Source organism: Microtus oregoni, unplaced genomic scaffold, assembly GCF_018167655.1.
Source record: "Microtus oregoni isolate MIOR12 unplaced genomic scaffold, Mior012 000006F_ref0000085, whole genome shotgun sequence".
Taxonomy (NCBI): domain Eukaryota; kingdom Metazoa; phylum Chordata; class Mammalia; order Rodentia; family Cricetidae; genus Microtus; species Microtus oregoni.
This window is the reverse complement of record NW_024543065.1, coordinates 24,662,409-24,674,486: the sequence shown is the minus strand read 5'-3', so window position 1 is coordinate 24,674,486 and position 12,078 is coordinate 24,662,409. Positions and strand designations below refer to the sequence as shown.

General features: G+C 37.1%; 1 pseudogene; it reads left to right on the top strand.

The window, feature by feature from the left end:
- LOC121449290 overlaps positions 1-12,078 on the top strand; it is a 138,286-nt pseudogene that overhangs the window by 66,326 nt on the left and 59,882 nt on the right.

Sequence of the window (12,078 nt, the reverse complement as noted above, 5' to 3'; positions counted from 1 at the left end):
ATACTTTAACTTCTTCCTTTCTTATTTGTATTTCCTTGATCTCCTTAAATTGTCTTATTGTTAAAGCTAAGACTTCAAATCTGTATGTAAAAATTTAATAAAATTTCCATTATTAAAACCATTTTAAAATATTTGTGAAAAATTTAAATCCTGAAATTTTGTTTATAATTTGCTTTCTTAGAAGAACATCTACATACACATTTGGCATAAGTCTCTCAGTTCCTATTCAATGCCCAAACTGTATCATTTTCATAGACATTTGGACATAATAATAACCTAAATGATTCTTGCATTTAGCTTCTTTCAGCAACTAATGGTATGAACTGATAGCTTCTTCTAGTAGTGCTAAAATTTTACTCTCATGAATAAATTCCATGTGGTATTATAGAGTTTCTACTCCCAAGGAAGTAGTTATTGGATTATTCTTCAAGGAAGCTTGGGCATCCACCAGAAGAAACAGCAGTGTGGCTGAAGTGAAGGGTGAAGTTTCTTTTTAGATAGTGTGTTATGAGCAAACCACCTGCTTCAAGGAGAATGCATATTTGTTGCTGTTGTTGCTTATGTGTTTTTAAAACCAAGAGTCATGTTTTTTGTTTCTATGTTTCTTAGTTTTTATACTTCATCCTAATATATTTCAGGTTATAAAGGTAAAATTTTAGGTAGACTTCACCCTTGAGAAGGCTCTTATACTATAGAACTTGCCAGAGTTTTCTGGTGACAGAGTTCCTGACTCTTTTGTTTCCTGAAATATAAGTTAGATGCTCCTATGGGTAAGTTAGGAGGAGCAGGTCTACCCCATTGGTAAGGTACTTTAGAAAGGGCTATGGAGCTGAGTTTCACTAAGCCCTAAGTTCTCATTTGTTTTCAGATGCAGAGTTGGCCTTGTAACCATATAAATGTAGAGACTCATAGTCTAGACAGAACCTGAACTTCCTTTCTCTGTGATAACTAGGAAACAGGTGCAGACATTAACTTCTAACTATAATTATCTTGGAAAACAAGAATGTTGGAGATGTAAAGTATTTCTTCAGACTTTAAAGCACTGTTATTTAAGGAAAGTCTAGTGTTTTATTATAGTAAAGTTTACTTAGTAACATGTCAGATAAAAATTATTTGTATCCTAGCGAGTTGCCATAAATGTGAAGAAATATAAAGTATAAATAACCCATACTGTGATAAAAGGTATGTGTGGCTTATTATATAAAACAAACGCTATGGTAACATGTATTGAACCAGTACCTTGCACAAAATATATTTATTTATATTAAATACAAATTTATATTAAATGCAAACCATTTTTGGGTTAGGGATGAGGGCGTGTGGCCATTTCTTTCAGTTCTGGGACCCATCTAATTGTATCTTTTTCTATTTTTTTTTACTTTTTTACTTATCTATTTATTTTTATCCTTTTTTATCCTACAGGTCCTTTGAATATAAATTTTGTCTTCAAGTTTTGTGTTTTTATAGGATTTCTGGGTGTATAAATGTTTGGGTCTCTGTGCCTATATCTGTTTTTCATACCTTTTCTTGGGATCTTTTCCTTCCATGTGTTTTGTTCTATTCCAATGTGTTCATTTTTGTTATATCATATTATACTATTCTATATTACATTTATATTATATTAATTATGTATTGTAGCTCCTTAGCATTCTATATTTTTTAATGAGGGACAGAAAGGTAGAAGATCTGGATAGTAGGAATTGGGAGGAGTGGTGGGGCATAATCAGAATACATTATGTGTGGAATACCTATTTTCAATAAAAGAAAGATTAAAAGCAATTATAAGATGATATCAAATATCAAAATCCAAAAGAAATAAGTGAATAGCTATTAGAGGTGGGAAAAGGTCAACTTCATATTATCAATAGAATGAATGCTACCAGATTTTATCAGTAAAATGAATCTTTGTAGAGATTCAGCAAAATAAAAGAAACAATATCTGAAGTTTTGAGTTGTGATGAAAGAGATGTTTTGCAAAGAAACAAGCATCACAATGACACTGAACTGATTTAGTAATACCTGAGTGGAAGAAATCTAAACACCCAACCAACCTCTACACATTATACAGGAAGCTTAATCTGAAATCTTAATTAATACCCATCTAATTTGTAATCAAATAAAAGGGAAACAGTCAGGGACTTTGCATATCATTTGCTCCTCCAGAGGAAGTGTCCAGATAACATAGAGGCTTTAAAAACAGCTGCAATGAACTGAAGATATCCAAGAAGAAACCCTTAGGATGGCAGCTGACCAGTGGGCCTGGATGTGCTTATCCAAAATCTTCATAAACCTATTGATGCTGTTACACAGCTAAATATAGCCTTTAATCTTTGTCCAACTTAGGATACCAAAAGTCTATATTCAACTCACAGAAAAACTACTACTTTAAGTTCTCTTGAGTACCACAAAAGTAAGTGTTATTTTACTTCATATGTGGCCAGATGATAAAATATTTGTGCAAAACTCTTATGAGTAGTCTGTGGGCTTTCCTCACAGGTTATTAACTACTTAAAGTAGCAACTACTTAGCTCAGTTGTCTTCTGTGTTTGAATCAGAAGAAATCAGAAATCAGTCAAAGTGTTCTCAGTGTAACTACTACAATGAAAAAGTGTTCATACTGGGGGCAGCATGCAAAAGTTTAATTTAAAAAAGAACTTTGAAACAGGTGGTGGTGGCACACACCTGTAATCCCAGCACTTGGGAGGCAGAGGCAGGTAGTTCTCTGTGAGTTTGAGGCCAGCCTGGTTTACAGAGAAAGTTCTAGGACAATCAGAGCTGTTAGATAGAGAAATCCTGTCTTGAAAAACCAAACAAAGAAAAAAAAGTTTGCATATTCTTTAAATTCTCCACTTCTAATTAGTTAGGAGGAAATAATTCAACAAATAAGAAAATATTATTTAAAGAAGTTTTATTGTGACATTTAAAGTATTTGTTTAGCAAATAATAATTTGATGTTCATTTATTTAGATGTACTCATTGAAATGAATATCTGCCTGGTTTGTTTGTCTGGTTACTTTTTTGTTTGTTTTTCTTTTTTTTAGTTTTATTGAGAAAAGGAAAAAAAAGTTTCAGCCTCCCCCCAACCTCCCATTTCCCTCCCCCTCCTCCCACCCTTCTCCCCCTCCCCCCACTCTCCCCCCCTTCCCTCTCCAGTCCAAAGAGCAGTCAGGGTTCCCTGCCCTGTGGAAAGTTCAAGGTCCTCCCTACTTCGTCCATGTCTAGGAAGGTGAACATCCAAACAGGCTAGGCTCCCACAAAGCCAGAACATGAAGTAGGATCAAAACCCCGTGCCATTGTCCTTGACTTCTCATCAGCCCTCATTGTTCGCCATGTTCAGATAGTCTGGTTTTATCCCATGCTTTTTCAGTCATATTCCAGCTGGCCTTGGTGAGCTCCCAATAGATCAGCCCCACTGCCTCAGTGGGTGGGTGCACCCCTCGTGGTCCTGACTTCCTTGCTTATCTTCTCCTTCCTTTCGCTCCTCATTGGGACCTTGGGAGCTCAGTCTAGTGCTCCAGTGTGGGTCGCTGTCTCTATCCACAGGGTTTCTCTGTGTAGCTTTGGAGTCTGTCCTGGGACTCACTCTGTATAATAGGCTGGCCTCAAACTCACAGAGATCCTCCCACCTCTGCCTCCTGAGTGCTGGGATTGCCACCGCCACCCAATTGTTGAAATAATTATCTTAAATGCAAATAAGTTACTGGATATAGCATATTTATGCATAGAGGTGATAGTCATTATAGCCATTGATGATATAGAAGTATATTTATTAAAAAGTAGATGTCCCATACACATTTTAAAAAGTCATAATGTTACACATTCTCATGTATAAACACACACACAGTACATACATACATACATATATATATATATATGATTAATAAATACCCTCTTCTGTTTATCCACAAGTTCTCTGTCCTCTTGAGAGCATCATCCCCCATAATAACAAGACCGTTTTTGGTCCTTTAACCCTTTACCAAGATGCTATTCCTCTATCATACCTATCATAATTTGAATAAAAACCATAACCAGAAGACTTTGCCTGAATTCTTCTGTCCCATTTTCTCATTCAGGCCATGCTAGATCCCCCAACTTTGCCATTAGTATTTGCTACTAATGTCAGTGCTTCCTGTCTTTCTCATATAGACTGTTTCTACCATTAAGCTATTGCCTGTTACTAGTTTTTAATTGAAGACTTGGTAATGACAGATGAGGAAAGAACATGATTGAAATATCACACTTCTATGATTTCTGAAACTCGCAATTCCATCTCTTCCACAGGGAAAGTCTGGTGCAGGAGAATTGTCTGTATTCTGTTAATCATATTTTCAATAAACACTGATTGGCCAGTCAGGAAGAATAGGTGGGGCAACCAGACAGGGAGTAAAGGTGGGACAATGAGAGCAGGAAAATGCTGGGAAGGAGGAAGTCCATTCCTCCTGAGTCCTGCCCAGACCACCGAAGAAGCAGGATGTGACCAACCCCACTGAAAAAGGTATTGAGCCATGTGGCTAACATAGATAAGAATAATTGGTTAATAAAAGATATAAGGGATAATAAGAAGCCTGAGCTAAAGGGCCATTCAGTTTATAACCTAATGTATACGCTCTCTGTGATTTTCTTTGAGGGCTTAATGACTGTGGGAACTTGGCAGGACAGAAACCCCAACAAATAGGACCGCATGTTACTTTCTAGGTTCTTTAGTGGGCTCCACTCCTCTATCTATGGATTATTTATAAATGTGTGTAAACAGTCTGATGAAGTTTATATTATTACATTTATTGCACAGAATGCAAGTTTAGAAATATTAAAGTAAGCAAAAAGAGCAAAGCAGAAAGCAAGGAGAATCTGACAAAGCTGTAAAATAGTAATTAAATAGATACACTTAGAAAAAGTTACATTGAAAAAATTTTTTTTTACAATAGACCCCTTTATGTTAGGGTAAATACTATATTTATCTTTCTATCATGTTCAGTTTCTCTAATTGAAAAAAAGAACAGAAATAAACTATTCAAATTCATGACCTCTTCTTTAATGATCACTGTTTCAGATATATAAACTAGAGTCTACTTAGTGCTGCTTACTAGGAAGCATATGTGATTAGAAACCATTAGTTTCCGTAGCTGCAACAAAACACCACAACCAAAGGGTTTATTCAGCTTACACTTCCACATTGCTGTTCATCACCAAAGGAAGTCAGGACAGGAACTCAAGCAGGACAAAAATCTGTAGGCAGGAGCTGATGCAGAGACCAGGAAGGAGCATGCTTACTGGCATGGTTCACATGACTTGCTCAGCCTCCTCTCTTATAGACCCGGAACCACCATCCCAGGGATGGCACCACCAGTCATAGGCTGGGCCCTCCACCATTGATCACTTATTGAGAAAACACCTTACAGCTGGATCTCATGGAGGCATTTCCACAACTGGAATTCCTTCCTCCCTGGTGACTCTGGCTTGTGTCATGTTGATATAAAATTAGCCAGTACAGGAATAGATAGCCTATCAGTGAGTTAATCCCTAATGGATTCGTCTTCTCTCAAAACTCATAGATTGCTTGGAGAACTTCATCAAGGGATGGAGCCTTCTGAATGTTCCATCAATGTTGGCCTGTCAGCCTAGGCTGTCATTATGTTCAGGCAACTGTAATGCTGAGATTGTATGGGTGTAGCTTCCCTCTTATGTATAAAAGGCACTACCTCACAGAAGGCATCCTGGTGCCCAGGTTCTTAGAATCTTTATGTCCCTCTTTTGTGATTGTTTTTCTGAGCCGTCCTGTGGAGGTTTCATTGCAGTTGTATCCACTGGGGCTGGGTAACCAGTGGCCACTTGTTGTCTGCATTTTCTGTAATAATTTCTATCTGTCACACATACACAAAGTTCTTTTGATGAGTGGTGTCTTAGTTTGTTTGCTGTTGCTATGAAGAGACACCATGACCAAGACAGCTTATAAAAGAAAACATTTAAATTGGGGCTTAATGACAGATTCAGAGGATAAGGCCATAACTATCGTAGTGGGGAACATGGCAGCAGGCAAGGCATGAGAGCATTAGCTAAGTGTTGACATGTTGAGACAACAACGATGAGACAGAAGAGAGATAACTTGGAATGACATGAGCTTTTGAAACCTGAAAGCAGACCACCAGTGACACACTTTCTTCCAGAAAGGCCACGCTCAAACAGCTCTACCAAATGCATTCAAATATATTAGTCGGTGGGGGCCATTCTCCTTCAAATCGCCACAAAGGGTGAGAGCTACAATTCTCTGTGGGGCTAGGTTTAGAATATAGTTAGAAAGTGTATTGGTTTAGGAAAGTAAGAATAAATGGTTCTTCTCTAGGGTTGAGGAGCTCTCTGATCTCATGTAGTTGGCTAGGCTTATAGTACTAGGCTTTATTTCCTTCTTACTGAGCACGACTTGAATAAAATTAAACAGCTGTAGGTTTCTTCCAAGATGAATGCCACTATGGCACCATTGGGGCCATCCTTCATGAAGAGTTGTTGTGGTCCATAGTCATTGCAATGGAGTAGGACTGTTGATTGCTTTTCTCACCTGGCAGCGTGTGTAGCACTTCAGGGTAATGAAGAGCTAGTTTTAGGAAAGAGGCTTCCAGGTCAGTTCCAGTTTGATTCTTATAAGGCTTGTATTCTAAGTGTGTGGTTTCTACTGCAATATGGACTTATCTTCAAATTCTGGTAAGCAACCAAAAATAGTAATAATCTATTTTGTTTAGGGACTCTCTTAGACTGCCTTGACTGACAATTCCAAGGTCTATTTTCCATGTCTTGTGCTGAGATTTTTTTTTTTTTGGTAGTTTATGGATTTTAGGGAGAGCATTATCCCCCATGTAGCAAAACACTCCTCTCTCCCTCTCCCTCTCCCTGTGTGTTCATTTAAAGTAAGCTTAAAAAATAATAAACTCCGTATATCTTTTTCAAGTATCTGAGTGCTATTTATCTCTCTCTCTCTCCCCCTCTGTATTACTCCTCCCACTGCTACCCCAGTTAAAGTCTCCATCCCATTTTCTCAAATTGTTTAAAATATGATTTGCATAAAGTCCCATGAGAGTCCAATAATTTTCTTAGTCTTAGAAAATAAAATCCTAAATCTTTGTATGGTTTCATTAGACTTTAACCACCCTTTCTGGTCTGGTTTGTGATCTCAGACCTTGTCTGTTTGGAATTTCCATTATCTGATTCCCTAGTTTACAATTTCCCCCTTTGCTTTCACATGCTAAGATTGTCTTATTCATTCATATCCTGTCCCTTTTGCTAGAAACATTCTGTCTGCAAAATTGGAAATCATTCCCTTCATCTTGTCATTAGGCCAGTGTGTAACTTTCCTTGACAGCCATGATAAGGTTCATACCTCTACCCTCATCTTTCCTCACCCCTCTACCCACACAGCCACTTCCTCCCCATCTTATATTGTTTTTCTTTTATTTTTGAGATGCCTCCAATCCTTTTCTAGGAATGAAAGCTGAATTTCTTTTATTTTTCCAGTGTTGTGACTCTGTAGTCATATTTCCTAAAACATCATCATTACCTATGCAAATAGAATGATTTAAGCACTGTGCCAAGTATTTTTCAATTTTTGATTTTAATTTTTAATTATCTTTTATTTTTTCACAACTATTCCAAAATTTAAAGCCTAAAAATTATCGCATTATCTTGTACAATCCCATATTTTTATGTGGGAGAGTGAGGTGAAGGTCAGCCTGGAATTCGCTAAGGTCATATAGCTAGTGGTAAATACACTGGGAACACCCTTCTTTCTGCTTAAGCTGCCTGTTCCTCAATCTGATTGTTTAAGCTTCTGACTTTCCTGGAAGGAAGATGTCTTGTTATCTGATAAAGAGCAATCTTTGCCATAGGTGATTGGCCAGAGTAGCCCTCCAAAGGAGAAGGCTAATTTTAAGTGCAATTCCCTTTAACAAAACAATAGCTCTTAACCCACTCTGTACTGAATCTTGGAGCTCCATACATAATTTTGCAGCTGAACTGCATGCCTGTCTGTTTTCTAATAAATCCAGTGTAAAGCAAGATATGTTTTAGAGGAAAATCAATCTGTAAAGGGCCTGTTAGGAATAGCAAGTATTGTTTGGTTTAATACTTGTTAGGAATAGCAAGTATTGTTTGGTTTTAGATGGAAGACCCACTGTACTATGTCTTCTATTAATTTTTGAGGCATCATTTTGAATTGAATTTTAAATTCATAGTCATTATGGGATATTTTTACCTTTCTTGTGAGTCTCATTTTTTTCTTTTACTGTATTTAATATTTTAAAGGTAATTATTGTGTTCACCTGAGAGCAGAACATCTCATAGAGTTTTTCTCAGTACTATTTTTATGTTCAGGTAATTAAGTCTAAGGTCTACATGGAAATAAAATCATATTCTAAAACATGTATTCTTCTTACTTATAAATCTATCAATAAATATAGTGTAATTATTTAGAGTGGCTATAACATAAGCACAAATTTTAAAGATAGTTATAAATAAAAGCTTTGAAAATTTCCTCTTTTTTGCAACAGAATTTTTTTTGCCTTTTTATCCTTAGTGAAATATTGATAGACATTTGTCAGGATTCTATTTTTTTAAAAGTTTCACAAGCTAAGCTTGGTCATGCACACCTTTAATCCTAGCACTTAGGATGCAGAGGCAGGCAAATTTCGGAGTTCAAGACCACTCTGGTCTCTAGAGTGAGTTCCAGGACAGCCAGGGATATATAGAGAACTACTGTTTCATACAAGAGATGAACAAACAATAGCAAAAAGCTTCACCAAGAGGTCTTCAGTATTTGCTGGATTAATATACAGGGGTGACCATAGGCTGCGAGCTCTTGGTTTCCATGACGTCTTCATTAGAGATGTTTTAACTCTTACATAGCATTTTATTTAGAAAAGATGCATACTAGGCATAATTAATCACTTTCTTCTTTCAGGGCTAAGTACAGACAGGGCACATATGTAACCGTAATTCAGCTGTTGGTGTCAACAAAAGGGAAATGTAGCATTGGTGATTCTTTCAGATGTATTTAGCACACTACTTGAATGTGGTGGACAACTGGAGAAAGTTTCCAGATTGATTTGGAAACATATTGTGTGATTCTTTTAACTATGAAGGCAGTGAAGTACCAGTTTTCATCATTACTGGGGAGAGAAAGGAACAAGGAGGTGGAAATGTGATGAGGATAAGAAATAGCTCTGCTCTTTACAATGCTTGTCGAATTCTTTAGATATCAAACATTCTAGTGACTCTAAAAGAACACAGTTTTGGATTGGTATCCAAGGTCAACAGGTGGTTTTCTTTTTCTATTGATGCTGAAACAATCCCAGACAATTTCACAGATCCCCATCCCTCATCCCAGCCCTTTTCTGAAAAGTCCTAGTGACCTCACACAAATGGTTACATGGTTAATATTAGAGTACTTTGGCATTTAGAAGCCAGAGGCAAATTCCTAGAAACCCACAAGGAGAATCTGAGAACATTTAAAAAAGAGATTTGTTGATTTTTTTTTTTGTCTCGTGTGTGTGCGCTCTCTCTCTCTCTCTCTCTCTCTCTCTCTCTCTCTCTCTCTCTCTCTCTCTTTTGCCTCCAAGAATATATGTGTACTGTGTAAGTTCCAGAAGAGAATATTGGATCTACTAGTATTTAAGTTAGAGATGGTTATGAGCTCCCATGTGAGTATCTGGGAACCATACCTAGGTCCTCTTCAAGAGCAGAAAATCTCTTAACCATATAGCACCTCCCTGGTCACTTTTAATGTAAAAGGAACTAAGTATTTAATTGGAGCAATTATTAAAACTGAGTTAGCTTAGTTGCCAACTTGACTACACCAGGAATTAACTAAAACCCAAATGGATATCCACACCAGTGAGAGAAATTTTTTCTTAATTGAGTTATTTGAGATGGGAAGACCTGCCTCTAATCCCCTTCTTTAAGCTTGTAGTATCCATCTTTAATCTGGGCCACACGTTCTGCTGGTAACCTACATAAAGGACATGGACAAAGAAAGCTCTTTGTCTGTTTGCTCTCTGTAATAAGTCCATTCCTTCCCTGGAGTGAAAGCCTACTTCTTCAGGATTCCAGCCTATACTGAAGACTAGCTGAGATATCCCTGACTCATGGACTAAACAACTACTGCGTTCTTGGGCCTTCCATTTGTAGACAATCATTGGTCCAGTGGCTTTTACTCCTGGCTCTGCCCACCACTCCTTTTGTGAGCTTGATCAATAGTCTTGATGTGAGAAAATGCCTTTCTCTTCATAGCTACAGTATGGTGGGTACCTTGAATTAGGTTTTAGGGTTTTTCTTTGCACTGTGTGATTCTTCCTAAGCAATTGCCCAGGGAATGTAAACACTCTCTGGTGCTGCTACAGCTGCGGTGTGACAATTGCCCTCCGAGTCTTTTGCTGTCAGATGGTTTAGTCTGACCCAAGCAGGAAATGCTTTAAAAATAGACCTCTAATGCTGAGAAGGGCTAGGAGACATTTCTGTTTCTCTTTGTATTTTAATCTTTTCCTTTTCCAGCCAGTTTATCAAGCAAATAGAGTTATTAACGTAAATGAGATCACATTATGCTAATATGTGACTCAGTTTCTCTTCTTCATGGTCACGCCTTAAATTCCTTGTAAGCTAGGAGGTAGGCTATTAGCAGTACAAGCATGTTAGTGATGAATTACGTTGAACCTTTGAACAACACATTTTTAAAGTCATTAATGTAGAGATTTCTTAAGAGATGAGGGAGATAACTCAACACAATCATTTCTTGGTCTGGGATGACACAATCAACCAGTAGCTATGTGAGTCTTTAAGTTTAGGCATGGGAGGGAGGAAAGGCTATAGCTCCATGGCATCCCTTATGATTAGGGTGGGCAGGACTCAACCAAGTGTTACCTGTGTCCCTTCCAAGGACCCCAGCACCTGGCAATCAGGCACCTGGTGCAGACCTGCGCAGGCTCTGCACTTGCTCACTCTCTCTGTGAGCTCATTCTATTCTCTTCTTTCATCGTTCAAAGGCTTTGCTATGTTCCCTGTCTACTGTGCCCTTTTCTCTATTTTAACCTTTAGTGTCTACATGCTTCTATCTATTTGTGGTGACCTATGTTCTATTTTATGAATTATTTTTGTTTCTTTCTAAGAGACACTGTTAAGCTAATCTGCTGATGTTGTATTTTCAGTATTATTTTTATTTCGTTTTTGTTTTTTAATACATTCTATTTTTTAAATTTATTTATTTATTTGTGTTTAGGGGGTGTTTTTTTTTTTTTTCGTGTATGTGCTGGTAACCTTGGAGGCCATAAGAAGGCATCCCATTCCCCAGAACTAGCATTACAGATGATTGTGATCAACCATGTGGGTGATGAGAATTGAATCTGGATTTACTAGAAGAGCAACAATGCACTTAGCCACTAAATCATCTCTTCAGTCCCTTAATACATTCCATTTTTAAAATCCATGCTTAAGATGCTGATGGTGGATACATTTATAGTCTATTACCTGGTTTCTCTATATATTCTATCTTATAGGCAGAGGTGCAAAATGTGTAAATACACACATTGTCCAAATTACTCTATGTATTAATTTCAGTAGCTTACACACATTTTAAATTAAAATATAACCTTCAGACTCTGAAGTTAGGGTTTAAACACCTACCTTGGATCAGTAAATCTGTAAGAAAACTATTTACTAGAATTTAAGTTTTGAGAAGATTGATCTATTCACATTTTGCCTCCTTATTTCCCTATATGGTTGCATTGCAGGGTTCTTTTTTTTTAGAATTTCAAGTTCTTTATTCGTGAAAAAAACTAAAAATATAAGAATGACAAGAATTAATACAGTATAAAACATAATAGGGCATCGCTTTATAATTAGACATTATGACATAAATTGACACTTTAAGGTTTTTTTATTGATCTTTATTGAGCTCTACATTTTTCTCTCCTCCCCTCCAGCCTCTCCCCTCCTCTCTTCAACCCTCTCCCAAGGTCCCCATGCTTCCAATTTACTCAGGAGATCTTGTCTTTTTTTACTTCCTACTTCCCATGTATATTAGATCTATGTAAGTCTCTCTTA